At 44.3% G+C, this 24,210-nt stretch overlaps 1 pseudogene; it reads right to left on the minus strand.

Annotated features, from left to right (window-relative positions):
- Positions 1-24,177, minus strand: part of LOC139541314 (VPS10 domain-containing receptor SorCS3-like) — a 105,302-nt pseudogene extending 81,125 nt beyond the window's left edge.
- Positions 24,178-24,210: the final 33 nt, after the last annotated feature.

The following is a 24,210-nucleotide window of genomic DNA, read 5'->3' on the forward strand; positions in this document are numbered from 1 at the left end:
GAGAGGGAGAGTAGAATGAGAGACAGTATCCTACGCCACTACAGCCTCCCGGGACGGAGACAGACTGTACACCGCATCCTGTTACTGTTTATTATCTATCCTGTTGCCTCGTCACTTTATCCCTATCTATATGTACATATCTACTGTACCTCAATTACCTTGTACCCCTGCACATCGACTCGGTACTCGTACCCTGTGTATGTAGCCAAGTTATCGTCATTGTGTATTTATTCCTTGTGTTATTTTTTTATTTTTTTTTAATAGTATTTCAACAACAAGAAATTCTCTGCATTGTTGGGAAAGGTCCCGTGAGTAAGCATTTCACTCTTAGTCTACACCTGTTGTTTACGAAGCATGTGATAAATAACATTTGATTTGATTTGATCCCCCATTGGCTGCATTTAGACAAGCAGCCCAATTCTTATATGTTTTTATGTCAGATCAGCTCTGAAAAAGATCTGATGTGAAAAGATCTGATATGATTTGTCAAATGACCAATCAATGGAAAAGAATATCAGAATTGGGCTGCCTGTGTAAACGCAGCCATTGAGGAGTATATCTAATGTGACCTGACTTTCTCTTTCTACCCTTCTCTTTCCCCCTCTCTCGCTCTCTCTCTTTCTCGATAAGTGTATTCCAAACTAGAAAGTTCATTGTAACTTAAGTTTTAGGACCCATGCCCCATGCATTGGCTTGTATCATATAGTGGGGGAAGACTGCAAAGCCTCCTCCATTTTGGTTCCCCAATTTGGTATTATAATGTATCACCATTCATCTCTTATCCCCATAGTGGATTTATGATGACAAAGCTGCAAGAGGCCTGAAGATAAATGACCAGATTAATTACTTTTTGAACTGGGGGAGGCTCCCAACACAGACTTTGTGATGCATGCAATGATTGTTTCGCATGTATGGATGTGGTTAGACTGGAACCGGAACAAGATCCTGAGGCACAATTTTGTCTAACAGGTTTCTCTCTCGCTCTCTAGCTCTCTCTCACTCTCTTTCTCTCTGGCACCATTTTCCCTCACATTTTACAATATGGGCCAAATTCATAAGCTGAATTATCTATATTCCAATTGCTTCAAGGATATTGATAATATCAGACAACATTGTCATTGATTGTGAGGTAAAGCGAGCCAAACGGTAGGACAAGCTTGACAGTCAAACACGAAGCAGTGTTTGGCCAGTAGAAGCCTCAGGCAAGGTGCTGAATACATTGGCTGTTAGGGGCTACAGTTGTACTTCATTTATGGTTATATACGTTGTTGTTTTGAAATAGCTAATTTACCCGTTATCCCCTGGGAGAAAATGGCCACCAGTCTGTGACATAAAAAAATAAACGTCAATTTATTTTTAACGATGAGGGTGGATAGTCACGTTCCCTCGACTGTAGCCTATGGCTTTCTAGCGAAGGAGAAAGGAGGAGGAGATCTAGCGCAGTTTATCGTTAATGTGAAATAGACATCGTATTCAAGGTCATTCCAATGAACAAGACAGACACTCTTGATGTCTAACGCAGAAATTGAAGGACACTTGGAGGAGAGGAAGGAGAGAAAGAAATGAAAAGGAGGAGAGGAAGGAGAGAAAGAAATGAAAAGAAGGAGAGGAAGGAGAGAAAGAAATGAAAAGGAGGAGAGGAAGGAGAGAAAGAAACGAATAGAAGCAAAGAAAATGAGAACATTTTATAAGGAGTGAAGAAAATGATAAAAGGAGAGAGAAAAACAGGAAAAAGAAGGAATCCCTCAGACGAGTTGTTTGATTTGATGGAAGGACACTTGGAGGAGAGAGGAAGGAAAGGGAGGCAAAATTAGATAGAATTCAATAATCCAAAGACAAGTTAATTGCCTGAGTTCCTCGACCTTGGGGAGATTTGGATCCATCTGGGGACTTGGAGAGTACAGACAATTCACACAGATTCTCGCCTTCAGGAACCATATGCTGCTGCTTAACCTTTCTGGATTGCTGTCATATGGCAGACAATTGAGTTATACTGGCAAGCATTTGTGAAAGAGTTAAAAGACTGTGCATGACGAATGTTAATCGTAATGTTTACTCCCAAGAAGGCATCATTGACTTAATTCATCAGATCTCACTAAAAGGCATGACAGTTATATATTCAGGAGTATCATATTGGTCCCTTGTGTCAAATACAGACGGCATAGTATTATTCTACACCTATACAAATAGCTATCTAATAAACATGCAATGAACAAATTATCCAACAACCTTGAAAATGTTACAGCATGTGAACTATTCAAATGTAGTAAATCCACGTAGCTTCACTGCCTGCAACTCCCTATCCACCCTCAACAATCTAGGATAAAGACAGCCAAGTTTGATAAAGCAGTCTGTTGAGGATTAAAACAACAGGAAAAACACTGAAATGAGAGATAGAAGGGAGTGAATGACTTCAGGCCAGAAGCTGTCCAAAGCTACATTGATCTACAGACACAGACACACACACACAACACCACTCCACCCCATTTGAATAAACATGATTACAAGAGTTCACGTCGGGGTCACCAACGTCCCTGCTATGGTGGTGTTATCATTTTCTAACTTTGCTGTAGGTAACTTTGTAATACTCTCCACCGCTCATTCTGCCAACACAGTAATCACAGATTCTGGACGATTTGCCGCTTACTGTACTGTAATTCTCTCTGTGAAAGTAAACTCCATGTGACAGAGGTTTCAGAGACTGAGTGTAGTGGCAGTGCTACAGGGAAACAGACAGTAGACATGGAAGAGGAATGTGGGTTCCTTTTACAGATAGTGAATCCATACTGTATGTAGGATTGTACAGTGGGATCCTCTATTACAGATAGTGAATCTATACTGTATGTTGGATTGTACACTGGGATCCTCTTTTACAGATAGTGAATCCAGACTGTATGTAGGATTGTACAGTGGGATCCTCTATAGGGTTCAGAACCAAAGCAATACACTAGATATGTGGTTGTGACTTGAATTCCTCCACACTCTGTAGGCTACACATGTATTGACAGATGCTTATGATGGATCAGATAGACAACACATGGGTTTGACATGCTGGTACAGGAGATGATTAAGACAGATACTGTAGTGACAGAGATTCTACTTCTAGATTCAACCCCTAAGGTTCTTCCTTAGTTCCTTTGACTTCACAATCAGAGTCATTTCTAAGCGCTTATTATTAATTTCTTTAACCTTTATTTAACTAGGCAAGTCAGTTAAAGAACACATTTTTATTTTCAATGACAGCCTAGCAACAGTGGGTTAACTGCCTGTTCAGGGGCAGAACGACAGATTTGTACCTTGGGATTTGAACTTGTAACCTTTCGGTTAATAGTCCAACACTCTAACCACTAGGCTACCCTGCCGCCCCAATGATCTAATTGTAGATTATGGCTGAGGCCTTGTGGAGTGTATGTGTGTGTGTGCACCTGTGTGTGCGTGTGTGTGTTTATCTTTTTTCCTGTGTGTGTGTGTGTGTGTGTGTGTGTGTGTGTGTGTGTGTGTGTGTGTGTGTGTGTGTGTGTGTGTGTTTGTGTGTGTGTGTGTGTGTGTGTGTGTGTGTGTGTGTGTGTGTGTGTGTGTGTGTGTGTGTGTGATGGAATACTAGCGTTTGTGCTCCTCTTTGTCTGCTTTCCACTCCACTGAATTAGCCTTCCCATGAAGCCACAGTGCAGCGAAGCAGGAAACGATTCTTCCCAGAGCCACTTTGTATTCAGATCCTTCAAATGTGTGTGTATATGTGCGTATGTGTTTGTGCATGTGTGTGTGTGCGTGTATGTGTGTGCGAGCGTGTGTCGGTATCTCTGTATGTGTTTGTGTGTCTGTAGTCATCTGTATCCTTGCATGGCAGCCCCACACAGCCTTCCTAAGGAACACTAGTAGCGTTTTGATTCAAAGACTACCCTCTCAAATAAGCATTTGATAGAAAATAAGAGTTCTCTCTTTGACTGTTTTTTTTCAAGCTTTTGTGATAACATTTAAGCATTGGATGCTCTGTGAGCTCTATGAGAGGAGGCTATTGTTGGTTTGAAATAGTTTGTTTTTCAGTTTTTTGGTTAAACTGGCTTGACTATAAATGTTTGCTACTTAGCCTTCTGTATCGACTGTGTTCAGCTTTACATCTTTGTGGAAATAAAACATTAAACCCCTGAATTGTTTCCCTATCTATTCCATAAAAACTAGAATACATCTATCTCTATGTAGTCCTACAGTAGGCCTACAACAGCATCCTAATGCCTAGGACTGGCACACTAATTGTTTAATGTGTAACTGTAGATTATGGATAAGGACTGTCATGAAATTGAAATAACTGTACTAACCGTTTTAATAGAATTAAAGTTAAATTAAAGTTATTGAGGGTTAAAGATCATACCCCCAAGACATGCTCGGGGTGGCAGGTAGCCTAGCGGTTAGAGCGTTGGGCCAGTAACCGTAAAGGTTGCTAGATCAAATCCCCGAGCTGACAAGGTAAAAATCTGTCGTTCTGCCCCTGAACAAGGCATTTAACACACTGTTCCTAGGCTGTCATTGTAAATAAGAATTTGTTCTTAAATGACTTGCCTGGTAAAAATAAAAAAAAGTGCTACCTTCTCACCATTACAATAACAGGGGAGGTTAGCATGTCTTGAGGGTATCTTTGAGCCTCTGTAACTTTCTGACTCAACACTATTCAGGATTATTCGTAATCATGGTAACATTAATGTTGAGTTGATGAGTGCCTGGAGAGACATGGCCTGGTCGCCCCACCGCAGGATGGCACAGAGAGGGGGGCGAGCAAGGGGAGATGAAAAACAGTCTTTAAGGTCCACCAAAAGTACTCACTCCAACAAATGAGCTAGATCTCTTAAAGGGACAGGTAGACACATAATGACCGGCAGTACAGCAAAACAGACAACTTTGGGTATCAAGTCTGCATACGCGTTCGGCTGGAGAGAACCTAGCAATGCCGAGCTGCAACGGCTCAAGAAGAGGTGAATTGGCAGTCTCTGGAGGCTCTTGGAGGGACTCGGGCAAGCTCCGATCCTCTCGGGGACGTAGACACCGGGGACTTCTGGAGTTCATCAGATGCAAGGTGGGATCCCTGAGTGAGTGATTGGGACCACAATCGAACCTCTTCTCCCTCCTACGTTCCCGTAGCCGACCATCGATCTGGATGGTTAAAGCGATGAGTGAGTCGAGATCCGTCGGTAGTTCTCGGGCTGCCAGCTCATCCTTTACCTCCTCCGATAATCCGTCCAGGAACATGTCAAACAGAGCTTCCGGGTTCCAGGTACCTTCCGCTGCTAGCGTGCAGAACTCCACCGCATAGTTTACCACACTGAGGGTGTCCTGCCGAAGCTGGAGTAACTTCCGGGCAGCCTCTCTCCTGGACACCGGAGCCTCGAAAACCTCCAGACTGAGGCAGACGGCGGATTGTTGCTCCCACACCGCCGTGGCCCAGGCAAGTGCCCACCTGAACATCAGCGTAATAATGTACGCTATCTTCGAGCGGTCCAAGGGGAACGAAGAAGGCTGCAGCTCCAAAATGAGGGAGCACTGGGACAGAAAGGCCCGGCAGGTTCTGGAATCTCCATCGTAGCGCCCTGGGGGAGTTAAGCGGGGTTCCTGGGAAACCGGGATGACAGCGCTGCTACCAGCCGGGTTACTGAGGGGCTGGGAGGTTACCGTCGTGGTAGGCTGCCTGGTCGGCAACCCACGGAATTGCTCCCGCAATACGTCCAATGCTAGGTTGTGACGTTCGGCCACGTCCTAGAATCCTTCCATCAAACCGCAAAGCAACTCCTCGTGTCTACTAATGATGGCTCCTTGAGAGGAGACTGCATTGCAGAACTGGTCCAAGTCTGCTGGGTCAGTCATGGCCAGTTCATACCATCAGGTTTCAGGTAAGACCCAAGTACAGACTGTGTTGAAGTAACAATGTTTATTGCAACAGCAGGGGTGGACAAACGACAGCTCAAGGCAGGCAGGGGTCGATAATCCAGAGTAGTGGCAAAGGTACTGGTCGGCAGGCAGGCTCAGGGGCAGGCAGAGTGGTCAGGCAGGTGGGCTCAGAGTCAGGACAGGCAAGGGTCAAAAGCAGGAGGACGAGAACAGAGAGACTGGGGAAAAAACAGGAGCTGAGAAAAGGCAGGTTGACTTGAACAAACAAGACGAGCTGGCATAGACAGACAGAAAAGACAGGTTAAATACCCAGGGGATAAGTGGGGAAGATGGGTGACACCTGGTGGGGGGTGGAGACAAGCACAAGGACAGGTGAATGACAAAATACAACACATTTGACTACTTTATTCATAAGAGTCTTTGGGGGGCAATAATTTTGACCCCTACCTTTATGAGAAAAAAAGCATTACTTGTTAAACAATATCTAATTATTTGAGCAATTGCATCAATGTAAATATAATTTTTTTTTAAATGTGCATACAATATATCTCAGCATTTGAATAATTTATTTTATACAGTCATTATTTTTCATGTTCATTAAGGGTGTCAATAATTTGAGACCCCATTGTATTAAAAAAATATATAACGCTGAGCACAGTCATTTATCTGACAAACAACCTTCACAAAAAAATCCATGACCGTCACAGCCCTAACAACCAGTATATAGCATCATGTCTACACTGTGGTGCTCCCAAACCCCCCTCTACATGTCAGTGAATGGTTTAACCCGGACCTGTCTGACCTCACATAAGCCCATCGCTCTGCCCATCGCTCCCTCGGGGAGGGGGGTAACGGCATATCACTGTGGCCTTTGAACCTGTCGTTGACAACTTCAGGCCCCCCTGAAGTTGCAGCGATAGAGGCTCATACATCTTATGAATATTGCAGCTGGCATGGCGATGACATAAAATATGATATTTATTTACACCCAGGATGTCACGATCGTCGTAATGAGGCAGAGTGGACCAAGGCGCAGCGTGATAGAACGACATCTTTTTATTATGAAGAAAAACAACAAACAGACGATCGTGAAGCTATACAAACAAATAGTGCTGACACTAAACACTACACATAGACAATTACCCACATTAACCTAATGCCTATGGCTGCCTTAAATATGGCTCCCAATCAGAGACAATGAATGACAGCTGTCTCTGATTGAGAACCATTCAGGCAACCATAGACATACCTAGACATCTACACTCAACACAAACCCATACACTCTACTAAACCCCCCTATACCATACAACCACCCAAGACGAGACAAATACACACACACATCCCCCCTGTCACACCCTGACCTCACCAAAATATTACAGAAAACAAAGATAACTAAGGCCAGGGCGTCACAGTACCCCCCCCCCCCAAAGGTGCGGACTCCGGCCGCAAAACCTGACACAGAAGGGGAGGGTCCGGGTGGGCCTTCCTACGGCGGCGGCTCGGGTGCGGGACGTGGCCCCCACTCCACCATAGTTAATACCCGCTTTGGTGGCTCTGGCAGATCCTGGCTGACTGGCGGCTCTGGCAGATCCTGGCTGGCTGGCGGCTCTGGCAGATCCTGGCTGGCTGGTGGCTCTGGCAGATCCTGGCTGGCAGGTCCTGGCTGACTGGCGGCTCTGGCAGGTCCTGGCTGACTGGCGGCTCTGGCAGGTCCTGGCTGGCGGGCGGCTCTGGCTGGTCATGGCTGGCGGACGGCTCTGGCTGGTCATGGCTGGCGGACGGCTCTGGCTGGTCATGGCTGTCGGACGGCTCTGGCTGGTCATGGCTGGCGGACGGCTCTGGCTGGTCATGGCTGGCGGACGGCTCTGGCTGGTCATGGCTGGCGGACGGCTCTGGCTGCTCCTGTCTGGCGGACGGCTCTGGCTGCTCCTGTCTGGCGGACGGCTCTGGCTGCTCCTGTCTGGCGGACGGCTCTGGCTGCTCCTGTCTGGCGGACGGCTCTGGCTGCTCCTGTCTGGCGGACGGCTCTGGCTGCTCCTGTCTGGCGGACGGCTCTGGCTGCTCCTGTCTGGCGGACGGCTCTGGCTGCTCCTGTCTGGCGGACGGCTCTGGCTGCTCCTGTGGCGGACGGCTCTGGCTGCTCCTGACTGGCGCACGGCTCTGGCTGCTCCTGACTGTCGGACGGCTCTGGCTGCTCCTGACTGGCGGACGGCTCTGGCGGATCTTGACTGGCGGGCGGCTCTGGCGGCTCGGGACAGACGGGCGGCTCTGACGGCTCGGGACAGACGGGCGGCTCTGACGGCTCGGGACAGACGGGCGGCTCTGACGGCTCGGGACAGACGGGCGGCTCTGACGGCTCGGGACAGACAGGCGGCTCTGACGGCTCGGGACAGACGGGCGGCTCTGACGGCTCTGGGCAGACGGGCGGCTCTGACGGCTCTGGGCAGATGGATAGCGCAGGCGGCTCTGGGCAGACGGACAGCGCAGGCGGCACTGGGCAGACGGCAGACTCTGGCCGGCTGAGGCGCACAGTAGGTCTGGTGCGTGGTACCGGAACTGGAGGTACCGGGCTAAGGACATGCACCTCAAGGCTAGTGCGGGGAGCATCAACAGGACGCAAAGGACTCTGGAGACGCACAGGAGGCTTGGTGCTTGGTGCCGGAACTGGTGGTACCGGGCTGGAGACACGCACCATAGGGCGAGTGCGTGGAGGAGGAACAGGGCTCTGGAGACACACTGGAAGCCTGGTGTTGGCACTGGTGGTACTGGGCTGGAGCGGGGAGGTGGCGCCGGATATACCGGACCATGCAGGCGTACTGGCTCCCTTGAGCACTGAGCCTGCCCAACCTTACCTGGTTGTATGCTCCCCGTAGCCCGACCAGTGCGGGGAGGTGGAATAACCCGCACTGGGCTGTGTAGGCGAACCGGGGACACCATGCGTAAGGCTGGTGCCATGTATGCCGGCCCGAGGAGACGCACTGGAGACCAGACGCGTTGAGCCGGCTTCATGGCACCTGGCTCAATACTCAATCTAGCCCTGCCAGTGCGGGGAGGTGGAATAACCCGCACCGGGCTATGCACACGTACAGGAGACACCATGCGCTCTACCGCATAACACGGTGTCTGCCCGTACTCTCGCGCTCCACGGTAAGCATAGGAAGTTGGCGCAGGTCTCCTACCTGACTTCGCCACACCCCCTTGTAGCCTCCCCCCCCAAGAAATTTTTGGGTTTTACTCGTGGGCTTCCAGCCTTGCTTCCGTGCTGCCTCCTCATATCGCCTCCTCTCGGCTTTAGCTGCCTCCAGCTCTTCACGAGGGAGGCGATATTCTCCCGGTTGTGCCCAAGGTCCCTTACCTTCCAGTATCTCCTCCCAAGTTCAAGAATCCTGTATGCGCTGCTCCTGCTGCTGCTTAACACGCTGCTTGGTCCGAGTTTGGTGGGTAATTCTGTCACGATCGTCGTAATGAGGCAGAGTGGACCAAGGCACAGCGTGATAGAACGACATCTTTTTATTATGAAGAAAAACAACAAACAGACGATCGTGAAGCTATACAAACAAATAGTGCTGACACTAAACACTACACATAGACAATTACCCACATTAACCTAATGCCTATGGCTGCCTTAAATATGGCTCCCAATCAGAGACAATGAATGACAGCTGTCTCTGATTGAGAACCATTCAGGCAACCATAGACATACCTAGACACCTACACTCAACACAAACCCATACACTCTACTAAACCCCCCTATACCATACAACCACCCAAGACGAGACAAATACACACACACATCCCCCCTGTCACACCCTGACCTCACCAAAATATTACAGAAAACAAAGATAACTAAGGCCAGGGCGTGACACAGGAAGGAAGATATTTGATTGCCTTTCCTTTTGAGGTATTGGCACTGGAGTAAAAAGAAAAGATAGATAGATGGTTTAACCTCTGTCTTCTTATAGGTTAATCTTGAGTTGTTGACAGTACCAGAATAGTTTTTTAGCCATGGCAGCTTTGACTAATCTCTATTCTACAAGGTGCATGCGAAATGTCAGGCATGGTTCATATTAAGTGTAGCTTGAATTATGCATGTACAGTGTATTCGGAAATTATTCAGACAACTTGAATTTTTCCACTTTATGTTCTTTTCCAGCCTTATTCTAAAATGGATCAAATAGTTTTTTTTCCCTCTTCAATATACACACACAAAACACCCCATAGTGACACAGCAAAAACAGGTTTTTAGAAAACAAAAATATTCACATTTACATAAGTATTCAGGCCCTTTACTCAGTACTTTGTGGAAGCAACTTTGTTGAAGCAATTACAGCCTCGAGTCTTCTTGTGTATGACGCTACAAGCTTGGCACACCTGTATTTGGAGAGTTTCTCCCATTCTTCTCTGCAGATCCTCTCAAGCTCTGCCAGGTTGGATGGGGAGAGTTGCTGCACAGCTATTTTCAGGTCTCTCCAGAGATGTTCGATCGGGTTCGAGTCCGGGCTCTGGCTGGGCCACTCAAGAATGCTGCCACCACGTGCTTCACTGTGGGAATGGTACCAGGTTTTCTTCACACGTGACGCTTGGCATTCAGGCCAAAGAGTTGAATCTTGTTTCTCATGTTCATGTTGCCTTTTGGAAAACTCTAAGTGGCATGTGCCTTTTACTTTCACGTGCCTTGGGCTCCCGAGTGACGCAGTGGTCTAAGACCCTGCATCTCAGTGCAAGAGGTGTCGCTGCAGTACCTGGTTCAAATCCAGGCTGCATCACATCTGGATTGGGAGTCCCATAGGGTGGCGCACAATTGCAGGCTGTCATTGTAAATAAGAATTTGTTCTTAATAACTGACTTGTCTAGTTAAATCATTTTTTTTACTGAGGAGTGGGTTTCCATAAAGGCCTGATTGGTGGAGTACTACAGAGATGGTTGTCCTTCTGGAAGGTTTTCCCATATCCACAGGGGAAGTCAAGAGCTCTGTCAGAGTGACCATTGGGTTCTTGGTCACCTCCCTGACCAAGGCCCTTCTCCCCTGATTGCTCAGTTTGGCTGGGCGGCCAGCTCTAGGAAGAGTCTTGGTGATTCCAAACTTCTTACATTTAAGAATGATGGAGGCCACTATGTTCTTGGGGACCTTCAATGCTGCAGAAATGCTTTGGTACCCTTCCCCAGATCTGTGCCTCGACACAATCCTGTCTTGGAGCTCTACCAAATCAATTCAAATCAAATTGTATTGGTCACATACACATGGTTAGCAGATGTTATTGCGAGTGTAGCGAAATGCTTATGCTTCTAGATCAGACAGTGCCGTAGTATCTAACAGGTAATATCAACAATTCCACAACAAAACCTAATATACACAATCTAGTAAAGGAATGGGATAAGAATATATAAATATAAAGATTAATGCGTTGGTGGCATTGTATTATCCTCAAAGCGGGCAAAGAAGGTGTTTAGTTCGTCTGGAAGCAAGACGTCGATGTCTGCGACGAGGCTGATTTTCTGTTTGTAATTCATGATTGTTTATAGACCCTGCCACATATGTCTCGATATTGAGGCATTGAATTGCAACTCCAATTTGTCTCTATACTGACACTTTGCTTGTTTTATCGCCTCACGGAGGGAACAACTACACTGTTTGTATTCGGCCATATTCCCAGACGCCTTGCCATGATTAACTGCGGTGGAACGTGCTTTAAATTTAGCATGAATGCAGCCATACATTCACGGTTTCTGGTTAGGGAAGGTTTTAATAGTCTCAGTGTATACAACATCTCCTATATACTTCCTTATAAACTTGCTCACTGAGTTAGCATATACAGTGCCTTGCAAAAGTACTCATCCCCCTTGGCGTTTTTCCTATTTTGTTGCATTACAAACTGTAATTTAAATAAATTTTTATTTGCATTTCATGTAATGTAATGGACATACACAAAATAGTTGAAATTGGTGAAGTGAATTTGAAAAAAGTAAGTGTTTCAAAAAATTCCATAAAATAAAAACTCAAAAGGGGTGCGTGCATATGTATTCACCCCCTTTGCTATGAAGCCCCTAAATGAGATCTGGTGCAACCAATTACCTTCAGAAGTCACGTAATTAGTTACATGAAGTCCACCTGTGTCACATGATCTGCCACATGATCTCAGTATATATACTCTTGTTCTGAAAGGCCCCAGAGTCTGCAAAACCACTACGCAAGGGGCACCATGAAGAACAAAGAACTCACCAAACGGGTCAGGGACAAAGTTGTGGAGAAGTACAGATCAGGGTTGGGTTATAAAAAATATCAGAAACTTTGAATATCCCACGGAGCACCATTAAATCCATTATTTCTTTTTTTAAAGAATATGGCACCACAACAAACCTGCCAAGAGAGGGCCGCCCACCAAAACTCACAGACCAGACAAAGAGGGCAATAATCAGAGAGGCAACAAAGAGACCAAAGATAACCCTGAAGGAGCTGCAAAGCTCCACAGTGGAGATTTGAGTATCTGTCCATAGGACCACTTTAAACCATACACTCCACAAAGCTGGGCATTACAGAAGATTGGCCAGAAAAAAAGCTAATGATCAACTTCACCAGGGTAGGGGGCAGCATTTGGAATTTTGGATGAAAAGCGTGCCCAAATTAAACTGTCTGCTATTTAGGCGCAGAAGATAGGATATGCATATGATTAGTAGATTTGGATAGCAAACACTCTAAAGATTCCAAAACTGTTAAAATAATGTCTGTGAGTATAACAGAACTGATATGGCAGGCGAAAACCCGAGGAAAATCCAACCAGGAAGTACTATTATTTTGAAAGGCTGTTTTTCCATTGAAAGCCTATCCACCATACAAAGACTTAGGGACCAGTTCACAAGCTCTATGGCTTCTTCTATATGTGGCCAGTCTTTAGGCATTGTTTCAGGCTTTTACTCAGAAAAATTAGGAAGATACAGCACTTTCAATCAGTGGCCAGTGGAACATTCAAACAATCAGCCATGCGCCTGATCGGGAACGCGCCTTTCTTGTTTCTCATTTTCTATTGACGAAGCTTTTGTCCGGTTGAAATTGTATTGATTATTTATGACAAAAACAACCGGAGGATTGATTTTAAACATCGTTTGGCATGTTTCCACTAACTTCTATTGTACCTTAAAAAAAACTTTTCGTCTGGACTTAGTGCACGTGCCTTGAGCATTCGGATTACTGGACAAAACGCGCAAACAAAAGGAGGTTTTTGGTCATAAAGAGGGACATTATCGAACAAAACAAACATTTATTGTCTAACATGGAGACCTGGGAGTGCCACCAGATGAAGATCATCAAAGGTAAGTGATTAATTTTAATGCTATTTCTGACTTTTGTGAGCCCTCTCCTTGGCTGGAAAACTGCTGTATGGGTTTCTGTGGCTAGGTGCTGACCTAACATAATCGCAAAGTGTGCTTTCGCCGTAAAGCCTTTTTGAAATCTGACACAGAGGTTGCATTGAGGAGAAGTTTATCTTTATTTGTATGTTTAACACTTGTATCGTTTATCAATGTTTATGATGAGTATTTCTGTAATTTGATGTGGCTCTCGGAACTTTCACCGGATGTTTGTTTGAGACAATGCATTTCTGAACATAACGCGCCAATGTAAACTGAGATTTTCGGATATAAATATGAACTTTATCTAACAAAACATACATGTATTGTGTAACATGCAGTCCTATGAGTGCCATCTGATGAAGATCATCAAAGATTAGTGATTCGTTTAATCGCAATTTCTAACTTTTGTGAGCCCTTTCCTTGGCTGGAAAATGGCTGTATGGGTTTCTGTGGCTAGGTGCTGACCTAACATAATCGCAAAGTGTGCTTTCGCCGTAAAGCCTTTTTTAGATAACTCCAGGACCTTTTCATTCATAACAATCACACATTGTGTAGAAACAACACCAAAACAGTAAATGCTCATGTTCTGATGCCCCTCCCACTCAGCAAAACGCCTTGAAAGAGAGAGAGAGAGACTTCTTTTTGGAAATACAATGGAGAGACAGGAGTTCAAAGTCACGTACTGCTTGCTTCCCCAGACTGACTGTTAGCAAATCTCCTAACATCCAGCCGCATCTATTTCCCTCCACTAAATGAAAGATGCTTACACAATATGTTTGGTAATGGCCGATGTTTAAACAGGTTATTATCATTAAAATCGAAATGGGAATAAAAAGGGAAGAAGAAGGGGATAGAAAAGTTAATGTGGCGTGGCCCCGTTTTACAGCCACTCTCAGTCTTTTTCATAGATAAACCACTAGATAATTTCTATTTGACAGTGTGTTAATTGAATGTGGGTCCTGGGGTATAATGTGTCATTATTAGTCTTGATCAACGACAACCCCTCAAGAGAGTGACACCATTCACCCCGACCAAGTGAGAAAGAGAGGGAGAGAGTGACAGAAAGAGGAAGGGGGAGGGAAAGACTATTTGCATGTGTGAGAGAGAAAGAGAGCGGGGGTAGTGAGAGAGCGAGAGAGAGAGAGAAAGACAGAGAGAGGGGGTGTGAGTGAGAGAGAGAGAGAAACAGAGAGGGAGAGAGAGAATGAGAGATAGAGAGGTAGGGGATCTGCCCCCTCAACATCCTCTATGACATCATTACTTACTCATCGCATTCTACCTAGTGTGCTAATGTTCAGGAAATGCCAAGAGAGATCAACGTTACAAGGTACAGTGCCTTGCAAAAGTATTCACCCCACTTTGTTGCATTACAACCTGTTATTTAAATGGATTATTATTTGGATTTCATGTAATGGACATACACAAAATAGTCAAAATTGGTGAAGTGGAATGAAAAATATAACTTGCTTCAAAAAATTTGACATAAAAAAAACAGAAAAGTGTTGCGTGCATATGTATTCACCCCCTTTGCTATGAAGCCCCTAAATAAGATCTGGTGCAACCAATTACCTTCAGAAGTCACATAATTAATTAAATAAAGTCCATCTGTGTGCAATCTAAGTGTAACATGATCTGTCACATGATCTCAGTATATATACACCTGTTCTGAAAGGCCCCAGAGTCTGCAACACCACTAAGAGAGGGGCACCACCAAGCAAGCAGCAGCACGGAGACCAAGGAGCTCTTCAAACAGGTCAGGGACAAAGTTGTGGAGAGGTACAGATCAGGGTTGGGTTCTAGACAAATATCCGAAACTTTGAACATGCCACGGGGCACCAATAAATCCATAATTTAAAACTGGAAAGAATATGGCACCACAACAAACCTGCCAAGAGAGGGCCACCCACCAAAACTCACAGACCAGATAACCCTGAAGGAGTTGCAAAGCTCCACAGGAGATTGGAGTATCTGTCCATAGGACCACTTTAAGCCATATAGTCCACAGAGCTGGGCTTTACGGAAGAGTGGCCATTGCTTAAAGAAAGAAATAAGCAAACACGTTTGGTGTTCGCCAAACGGAATGTGGGAGACTCCCCAAACATATGTAAAAAGGTACTCTGGTCAGATGAGACTAAATTTTTGTTTTTTGGCCATCAAGGAAAATTATATGTCTGGCACAAACCCAACACCTCTCATCACCGGAGAACACCATCCCCACAGTGAAGCATGGTGGTGGCAGCATCATGCTTTTTGTTTTTCATTGGCAGGGACTGGGAAACTAGTCAGAATTGAAAGAATTATGGATGGCGTTAAATACAGGGAAATTCTTGAGGGAAACCTGTTTCAGTCTTCCAGAGATTTGAGACTGGCAGGACAATGACCCTAAGCATACTGCTAAAGCAACACTCAAGTAATTTAACGGGAAACATTTAAATGTCTTGGAATGTTCTAGTCAAAGCCCAGACCTCATTCCAATTGAGAATCGGTAGTATAACTTAAATATTGCTGTACACCAGCAGGAACCCATCCAACTTGATGGAGCTGGAGCAGTTTTGCCTTGAAGAACGGGCAAAAATCCCAGTGGCTAAATGTGCCAAGCTTATAGAGACAAATCCTAAAAGACTTCAGCTGTAATTGCTGCAAAAGGTGGCTCTACAAAGTATTGGCTTTGGAGGGGTGAATAGTTATGCGCGCTCATGTTTTCAGTTTTTTTGTATTATTTCTTGTTTGTTTCACGATAAAAAGTATTTTGTATCTTCAAAGTGGTAATCATGTTGTGTAAATCAAATGATACAAACCCGAAGGGGGGTGAATACTTTCGCAAGGCACTGTAGCCCACTTTGCCTCAAGAAGCAGGTGGTAAAGCTCAAGACTGTGCCAAGGGGGAGCATGCTGCATATACCACCTACTTCGATCTACCTACTACACTGCACCACACAGTCCAACCACTACCATGCAAAACTGGTCTGAGATCAGCTATTGGAGAACTAGAGACAGTCAGACCTCGCCAGTCCAACTATTTGCATCCAAACTGTACTGGGACCTTCTGTTAGAGAGCCAGAGACAATGTCACTGTCAGCCGCTACTTTATCCTGAGATACCTCCCGTGGAAAAGATATTTAATAGAATGAAGATGAAACCAAATCACATTTGACACTCTGTAATATCAATGTAATTAACACCCACACACTGACACTCTCTCTCTCTAATACACACACACACAGACTTTTGTCACACACACACACACACAGACATGCGGCTCGGTGCTCTGTCGACCCCCTTGTACTGCAGAAAGGGATCAGTGGCCAAGCGTATTATTACACTCAAGTCAAACAGTCTTAACGTATCCTTCCACCAAGGCCTAGTCTAGTACCCCTACCGTGGTGATGGTGCAGGAAACATAATGAGACCATTAGCTTGATGATTGGCTGCCTTAAAATGGATAACTCCGAGCCATGCAAGGGACGTGAGTCTCAAGGTTTTTAGTGACTTCTGTCGTCTTAGATGTTGCTCTGTTCCAACAGCAGGTGCTACGGTATGTAAGGTGATTGTAATTGACCCTGAATGTGTTGTAATGCAGGCATCAATGCAGCATCACTGCAAGCATACTGGGTAAATGTGTGGCTATCAAATGCTGATAAGCCAACTGTAGTTACAGTTGAAGTCTAAAGTTTACATACACCTTAGCCAAATACATTTAAACTCAGTTTTTCACAATTCCTGACATTTAATCCTAGTAAAAATTCACAGTTTTACGTCAGTTAGGATCACCACTTTATTTTAAGAATGTGAATGTAAGAATAATAGTACAGAGAATTAATTATTTCAGCCATTATTTATTTCATCACAATCCCAGTGGGTCAGAAGTTTACATACACTCAATTAGTATTTGGTAGCATTGCTTTTAAATTGTTTAACTTGGGTCTAACATGTCGGGTAGCCTTCCACAAGCTTCCCACAATAAGTTGGGTGAATTTTGGCCCATTCCTCCTGACAGAACTGGAGTAACTGAGTCAGGGTTGTAGGACTCTTTGCTGACACATGCTTTTTCAGTTCTGCCCACAAATGTTCAATGGGATTGAGGTCAGGGCTTTGTGATGGCCACTCCAATACCTTGATTTGTTGTCCTTAAGCCATTTTGCCACAACTTTGGAAGTATGGTTGGGGTCATTGTCCACTTGGAAGACCCATTTGTGGCCACGCTTTAACTTCCTGACTGATGTTTTGAGATGTTGCTTCAATATATCCGCATGATTTTGCTCCTCATGATGCCATCTATTTTGTGAAGTGCACCAGTCCCTACTGCAGCAAAGCACCCCCACAACATGATGTTGCCACCCCCGTGCTTCATGGTTGGGATGGTGTTCTTCGGCTTGCAAGCCTTCCTATTTTTCCTCCAAACATAATGATGGTCATTATGGCCAAACAGTTCTATTTTTGTTTCATCAGACCAGAGGACATTTCTCCAAAAAGTATGAACTTTGTCCCCATGTGCAGTTGCAAATCATAGTCTGGCTTTTTTATGGTGGTTTTGGAGCAGTGGCTTCTTCCTTGCTGAGCGGCCTCTCAGGTTATGTCGTATATAGGACTCGTTTTACTGTAGATATAGATACTTGTGTACCGGTTTCGTCCAGCATCTCCACATGGTCCTTTGCTGTTGTTCTGGGATTGATTTGCACTTTTCCCACCAAAGTACGTTCATCTCTAAGAGACAGAACGCATCTCGTTCCTGAGAGGTATGACGGTTGCGTGGTCCCATGGTGTTTATATTTGTGTACTATTGTTTGTTCAGATGAACGTGGTACCTTCAGGCATTTGGAAAATGCTCCCAAGGATGAACCAGACTTGTAGAGGTCTAAAAAAAAAATCTGAGGGCTTGGCTGATTTCTTTTGATTTTCCCATGATGTCAAGCAAAGACACACTGAGTTTGAAAGTAGGTCTTGAAATACATCCACAGGTACACCTCCAATTGACTCAAATGATGTCAATTAGCCTATCAGAAGATTCTAAAGCCATGACATAATTTTCTGGAATTTTCCAAGCTGTTTAAAACTTCTTATGGCTTGGGGGCGCTATTTTCACGTCCGGATGAAAAGTGTGCCTTAAGTAAACTGCCTGCTACTCAGGCCCAGAAGCTTGGATATGCATATAATTGGTAGATTTGGATAGAAAACAAAAATGTCTGTGAGTATAACAGAACTGATTTGGCAGGCGAAAACCCCAGCACAATCCATCCAGGGAAAAATTGTTTTGAGGTCAATCTGTTTTCCATTAGGTTTCTATGGCAAGGCCGATTTAATATAAATATTCTTGCAGTTCCTATAGCTTCCACTAGATGTCAACAGTCTTTAGAAATTGGTTGATGTTTTTCTTTAGAGAAATGAAGAAGTAGCCCTGTTATTTTCCTGTGTCACTCCAGGTGCACTCTAATGATTTGGTGCGTGCGACCTGGAACATGCTTTCTTTGTTTTCGTCCGGTATTGAACACAGTTTCTCCTGTCTTAAATTTTATCGATTATTTACGTAAAAAAATAGTTAAAGTTGTATTACGTAAGTTGTTTGAAATGTTTGGACAAAGATTACAGGTAACTAATAAGATATTTTGTAGTCATGTAGCGTGAGTTGGAATCTGTGTTTTTCTGGATCAAACGCGCCAAATAAATGGACATTTTGGATATATAACGGCGGAATTAATCGAATAAAAGGACCATTTGTGATGTTTGTGGGACATATTGGAGTGTCAACAGAAGAAGCTCGTCAAAGGTAAGGCATGAATTATATCTTTATTTCTGAGGTTTGTGTCGCGCCTGGCGGGTTGAATTATGATTGTCTGTCTTTGTTTGATGGGGTGCTGTCCTCAGATAATAGCACGGTTTGCTTTCGCCATAAAGCCTTTTTGAAATCTGACACTGCAGCTGGATTAACAGCAAGTATGGCTTTAATTTGGTGTATTGCATGTGTGATTTCATGAAAGTTTAATATTTATAGTAATTTAATTTGAATTTGGTGCTCTGCCATTTCACCAGATGTTGTCAAATTGACCCCGCTAAAGGGATTTGATCCATAAGAAGTTATTAAAGGCACAGTCAAGTTAGTGTATGTAAACTTCTTACCCACTAGAATTGTGATACAGTGAAATAATCTGTCGGTAAACATTTGTTGGAAAAATTACTTGTGTCATGCACAAAGTAGATGTCCTAACCGACTTGCCAACACTATAGTTTGTTAACAAGAAATGTGTGGAGTGGTTGAAAAACTAGTTTTAATGACTCCAACCTAAGTGTATGTAAACTTCCGACTTCAACTGTACATTAAACAACCTTCATCGGTAGGTCTTGGAGAGCAGAAGTGTCATGACCTTGCCCGACCAGGGAAAGTTCACTAAGGTAAATCGAGGACCCTAGGTATAATTCCATCACATTTCACATGTTTCTCTCAAACCAGTCCATTAACTAAATAATAAATGACATGTATGTAGTCGTTCTTGATAAAGCGACTAAACAAGATGCTAAACACAAACACACAGCTCGGCGCTAGCCTGAAAAGGTTGGGCCAAGTGCCCCATCTGGAATCCCGGCCAAGACATTAGCTCTGTGGGGCAAGTCAAGACGAATCCTCTGTCTAGTCATGGCGGCGCATGGCGTCTTGCCACCAAGCTTCACTACTAGTTCAATTCATTTCAGGTTAGTTGTAAGAGGTGCGTAACTGGCTGCAGGGAAGTCAGGCGCAGGAGAGCAGACATGGGTAACAACCGGAGCAGTTTATTTAGGCAAAACAAACTGCAACCAGAAACAACAAAATACGGGTTGAAATAGCACGTCGCAAACCAGTTAGACATGCACATACACTTAACAACAAACAATTCCACACACAGACATGGGGGGAACAGAGGGTTATAAACACGTCATGTAATGAGGGAATGTAAACCAGGTGTGTGGGAAAACAAGACAAAACAAATGGAAAATGAAAGGTGGATCGGCGATGGCTAGAAGACCTGTGACGTCGACCGCCGAACGCCGCCCAAACAAGGAGAGGAACCGACTTCGGCATTAGTCGTGACAATAGTTCAGTTCATTTCAGTTTATTTCATTTCAGTTCAATTCAGTTCAGTTCAGTTCATTTCAGTTCATATTATAGAAAGTTCAGTTTATTTTGAGGGAAAGAATCCATTTGAACCATGATATTCCTTCGTTCAGGTTGAGGGGCCACGTGCATGAGTCTACTACAGTGGGGCAAAAAAATAAATATTTTCCACCATAATTTGCAAATACATTCATGAAAAATCCTACAATGTGATTTTCTGGATTTTTTTTTCTCATTTTGTCTGTCATAGTTGAAGTGTACCTATGATGAAAATTACAGGCCTCTCTCATCTTTTTAAGTGGGAGAACTTGCACAATTGGTGGCTGACTAAATACTTTTTTGCCCCACTGTAAATGTACTGAAATTATTGAAGAAATAAAATGTCTTCAATTATGGTCTATCAAGTACATTTAGTAGACTCATACATTACTGTAGCCTTACAAAGTGGGCCTCTTATTCTACTTCGTGTGTGTGTGTGTGTGTGTGTGTGTGTGTGTGTGTGTGTGTGTGTGTGTGTGTGTGTGTGTGTGTGTGTGTGTGTGTGTGTGTGTGTGTGTGTGTGTGTGTGTGTGTGTGTGTGTGTGTGTGTGTGTGTGTGTGTGAGCGTGTGTTTGCCTATTATCTCTCTGAAAGAGATGTAGGTATTTCAAAAGACCAGCTCACTACATTGATAACCTGCCAGATATATAATGAACTCTCTCTGTGATGCCCCTCACATTAAAGACCACTCACAGAGTCCCACTCTGCATCTTATGCAAATCCATATTTAGATTTTCCCCACTGGATGTATGAAGAACAGAGAGAAAAAATTACACCAAGAGAAAATAATTGACATTGATCACACCATGGCTGGCAGATTTTCGTGCAATATTGTAGATATGTAGATATGTAGATATTTACTACCAGCGAAGTGCATTACTGAAAGCATCAACTTAAAAAGCGAGTTGATGGATGAAATAAATGATCAAGGTTGAAAATCACTTAGGAAAGTGGCTTTTATGATAATAGCGATCAGCATGAGGCACAATCATGGCGGCCATTTTGGATCCACACTGGCAGGAGGAAGGAACCTTGCCATTAAATTCATAAACACCACTGAGAATGAGAGACTCAACACTCAGCCCATCTCTCTCCCCATAGGGAGTCTAGGCTAGTATCCACCCAGGGCTCAGGTACACAGACAAACAGACAAAGAAGAGACCACATTAGCCTTGCCTACAAGCCTCAGAGGACACAACCTGCCTTGGGGAACGTAACACCACTACTACCCAGGTCATCCTAGAGGGAATAGTGGTAAAACACACCACAACACAGCTCGGGCAGCACAAGCACAGCAGGGCATTCTGGGAAAAGTAGGAAATAGAAGAGAAAAGGAGTGAAAAGCAATGGTGGCAAAACGACAAGTGAGTGAAGGCATGGGTGTAGCCAGAGTAGACTCAGCCACCCACCACACACACACACACACACTGCTGTGGTTAAGTTAGAGTTAGAGCACTTCAGGCTCCATCAGGCCGTCCTTGAGGGCTTATTTCATCACCCATACAATCAGGATCTAAAGCCCAATGAAGATAAAGTAGTCCAGTACTAGTGTCTGAGAGCTGGAGAAAACAAGCTTGAGTATGCAGTCAGTCCCTCTCACCTGGCAATAAGAAAATATCTCAAAATGAATGCCAGTTTCCATCTTTAAGATCATTTTTCAAGATTTACAGCTAAGGGGAAACGGAGATTGGGAGGAAGGCTGAGGTAGACAGTAAAAAAAACAAGTTCCTGCAGCATGTCATAATAATTTCAGAACAGAGGATTTAAACAGATGGATTAGCTTTTGTCCTCCTTCATCCAGATGAAATCCAGCAAGAAGAGGCAGCCACAACAACAAATGAACATGTAAGAGTGATAAAAGGGCCCAGTGGCTTTACATGGTTGTGGAAATGACTTCTAGTAATTTTGCCTCATTATTCTCTTTCAAATGAAGGCCTCTATCCCATTTGGGGGGATGAAATCATTTTAGTATTCAGAATAACATTGGGATGGAATGATCTGGCTGCTACAGGAAGATGATTCATCTGTGTCATAACAGCCATTCATGTATTAGTAGCCTGCAGTATTAGCCAGAACAAGGACATGTCCTGGCATTAACATGACCTACACGTTCCATTGTGACCTCAGTTAAAGCATAAGCTGTCTTCACTCACAGAGGATGAGACAGGTTGTAGTGCATCACCAATGAATACCCTTATGTGTACTGACAGATTTTGGTGTCAGAAATGTTACGGACCAAAATCAAATACGACCTAACAATGCTTCTGTTTGAACGTGTAAGCATACCATCACAGACTTATAGCCTGCCAATCAACGTAATTGCACTCTTGACCATCAGATATCGATAATTTAGGCCTATGAAGGCATATGTACAACAGTGTTATAAGTGCTGTTGATGTTTTGCTAAGCAAGTTAAGACTAGATCTTTCACTAGATTATTTCCTTGCCTCTGATTCCATTGGAGACCATTGTCTCAGGCTCTGTATTCCTACAATAATACACCACTGCAGATGCTGCAGTAAGGAAACCTAATGACACTCTCATACAAAGTCCACATTATTCATTGGCATAGAATCGAATAATTCAACTAGGCCTAATCTATAGCTTTTGTAAAGGAATTGTGAAGGTAAACGTGGCAAGAACTAGCCAGCAATTCAGATGACCATATAGGCTTTCCTTCTCAAAGGAAATGTCATTACAAGTAAATCTTTCGAAGAATTTATAGCCCCCCGACAAATATATTTACAACTCTGCCCAGTCAATTAAATTGGATGAATGGTTTCGGGTAGGAAGCGAGGTATACTTGATGTAGTCTATTGGCAAAAATATATATTGCTAAACATAAGACAAGTTAATTATGAACATTTATTGCAGTCATTTTCATTAAATATAAATAAACTGAAACTAATATTGGAATTCACCTGTCAGAGTAGACTAGCCTACGCGCAACCTATAGTGAGTGTTTTTCTACTGCTATGCGAAGCAATGCCGCTATCGGTATGGCACGGGCACAGAGTCTGCAGCAAGCAAGCATCTCTTCGTGCGCAATAGCAATGCCAGTCCAACGTGGTCCCGAATGCTTTATTCTGGAGGTAGTGAAACCCATTATTTGGGCTATGTGCCCTGTTGTGCCCAACTGAACCAATGCACCTGTTACCGTGAACAAAGAACTCGCTAAAACAGGCAAGTTATCTGTGCGCAACACATCAGGATATGATAAGCCTTTACATTGCTTCACGAAACGTAGTGCTTTTGTCATCATATAAAACCACACAAACTTGGTGAATAATCATCACTTACGCTGCTGTTTTGTCCCAAACAGCAAACTACTGCATGGTTGTGTCCCCTGTCAAGGCGAAAGTAGTGCTGGTTAGTTTGGGATCATCTCCTCTACTGGCTGAGGCTTCTCCTCTGGAAGTCCCTCTCCTCTCGTCCGTGTTCCACTTGAATTCGGATTAACCAATCTTTTCATCCAGTAACGGACCAGGACTCCTTCTCTCATCCGAGGTCTCTCTTTCCAAATCGGGGCCACCGGTCCCCAGACTCGCTAAACCTGGGAGGTTTGGGACCGCTTCTCTCTCTCATTTTCACTAGATCCGGTTGAAATCTTCCAGAGCGACTTTTATGGTTACTCCATCGTCAATGAACCTCGGCTCATCCTCGTAAACACCTACATGTTGGGTGTCGCTTAGTACTTCAGTTTTTGGTTAGTACTCCAGCCGGACGTGTATCCAGTTGCAATTCCTCCAGGTGTAGCTGGACTGGTGACGGGCACAATGCGCAAATTATCTGGGTATGAGCGGAGAGATCAGAAGCCAGGTACACAGAGTTAAGTGCAAGCAGGGGTGTCAGTTGGCCATGCC

The sequence above is a fragment of the Salvelinus alpinus genome, chromosome 2 (assembly GCF_045679555.1).
Source record: "Salvelinus alpinus chromosome 2, SLU_Salpinus.1, whole genome shotgun sequence".
NCBI lineage: Eukaryota > Metazoa > Chordata > Actinopteri > Salmoniformes > Salmonidae > Salvelinus > Salvelinus alpinus.